General features: G+C 38.1%; 1 pseudogene; it reads right to left on the reverse strand.

The window, feature by feature from the left end:
- Window positions 1-670: 670 nt before the first annotated feature.
- LOC103068851 (WW domain-binding protein 4 pseudogene) lies at window positions 671-1,787 on the reverse strand (annotated as a pseudogene).
- Between the last annotated feature and the right edge of the window lie 424 nt (window positions 1,788-2,211).

The raw sequence follows: 2,211 nt of genomic DNA on the forward strand, positions 1-2,211 counted from the left end.
CTTGTTTTTACCACTGCAATTCTCTTGGATCTGAGAATACTAATTAGATACTTTTAAAATTCTCTCTTATTTTTTCAGTAGCTCTGTTTCCTTTGGTGGATTTTCTCTCATTTTAGAGTATGAAATTATCATTTCTGGCAGCTATTTTCCTCATGTGCCCAGGGTTGTATAACGATTGTTCATATTTTTTTAAAAAGTGAAAGGGTAGCTGCTAGTTTTGGTTGTTGATATTGGTTCCTCCAGGGTTTCTGTGGCCCAGGGATGATTTCTCCTGCAGGTGGCCACAAATCTCCACTTCCTTAGTGCACTGTCTGTATTTGACTGAAGCCTGACATGGTGGTGATGGCAACAGCTCAGGCAAGAGGATTCAGCACCCAGCTATTCTGCATTCAAACGTTTTATGGAGACCCTGGAGAACTGATTTCTTTTACCCCTAAAAGTTCAGTTAATTGACTATGCACTATTTACTGATTGACTTAATTCCCTAGCTATTTGGGGTTTTTTTCCACATTAAAAAAAAGATTTATTTTAAATTCACATAAAATACATTTAGAATAAGTCTAAACTTTTAGTATTTAAGTACTGTTAAACAAACACAGAGGAGCTTTTAGGATGTATAGTCTCCATTCTGTCCAAAAAGCCGGTACAAAAAGCTTTTTTTTTTTTACAGTTATTGATCATCACCTCATTGCCTTAAATTTCTAGATTTTCCATTTTGAATACTTCTCTCTTTGAAGACTGGAGCCACTCCATCTGCCACAACTCCAAGAAAAGTGTCTGTTTTTTCTTTAAAAAACACTTTGGGTTCCCCACCAGCATCAGCCTCTGAAGTTGATACATATTCATTTTCAGTGCTTGGAGGTTCCAAATCTACCTCCTCATGGGACTCAACTTATTTAATTTCTTGCCTTTCTCCATATGGGTTTGATTTTTCATGAGCTTTGGGTTTTTATTCATTTGGACCTGATGAATTCTTACCTTGGGTATTTTTTTCTTTCTGTGTTTCTGCTTCAGTTCCTTTATCACTATTTTAATTTTTTTCCTTAAATTTATTTTTAGCTTTTGTGTTTCTGTAGAGACTTCTCCTTTTTTTCCCCCCTTTGTCTGCTTCCTGTTCCCCATCAGAATCACTATGTGAATCTGATGATTTGGACTCTTCTAGGGTGCCAAGTGACTTCTCATTGACTTTACTAGAAAGCAGATCGCCAGAGTGTGGAATGAAGTCATCAGGTTTTTCCCATCTGGATTGCCCTGTTTCTGTATAACAATAATAGGTATAACCATCTTTGTTTAAACCTTTTACCCAAACAGTCTTCACTGCCATCTTTTTTAAGTTTCCTTGAAATCCTTCAGGTTTCTCCCACTGAGATGCTCCTGTGATAAGATTATAATAGTAATGGTAACCCTCAGAGGTTATGCCTTCTACCCATCTGCCCCTTGAAGGGCCCCTTTTCTTGCTGCTGATTTGATGCAGAGGTGGGTGGGATAGTGCTGGTTACTGGTGATATGCTTGGCTCTGCAATTTCTGACTCTAAGCCAAGCCTTTTCACATGCTCTTGGTATGCTTTCAGGGCAGCTGCCTCCATTGCAGCAAACTCCTTTGATGCCTTTTCTTCTTCCTTTGCCTTATCCAGGCTTTTCTGTTTAATCTCACTGATCCTCTTTGCCACATTTTCCTTATGATTCTTTCCTCTCACATGAAATTCAATGCTAGGCCTATTGTCCACTCTCCAGCACTTGTAGTAATCACAGAATTTCTTTGGTTGTGACTTCCAGTAGTTTTCCATGACTGGACCAGCCGCTCCGTGGGTCGCCCCCAGGCCCAGCTGAGGCATGCGTTCTCCACTGGGGCAAGTTGACGCCCAGCTCACCCAGAGCTCAGACACCTCCCTTCTTCCCTGGGTAGCTATTTGTAATGAAAAGGTAACTAACTATGTACTGAATTCAGATAAATAAAAATTATAAATAGAAATTCTAATAAATAAGAAAACTGTTGTATCTCTTCAGAATCATGATCCATTGAAGTTTTAGTAGTATCTTTGCATAAGTAACCTATTCTTTTAATCATTGAAATTTCAAGTTCCTTCTGCTTACATCTTTTTAAGTATCTTAGCTATTCAGCAATTTACAATTTCATTGAATTTGCAGTCTCACAATAGGATGTCAAATTAATCTCCACTGACATTTGAAATTCCTTAAAACTACTTAATT

Source organism: Lipotes vexillifer, unplaced genomic scaffold (genome assembly GCF_000442215.2).
Source record: "Lipotes vexillifer unplaced genomic scaffold, Lipotes_vexillifer_v1.1 scaffold1181, whole genome shotgun sequence".
Taxonomy (NCBI): Eukaryota; Metazoa; Chordata; class Mammalia; order Artiodactyla; family Lipotidae; genus Lipotes; species Lipotes vexillifer.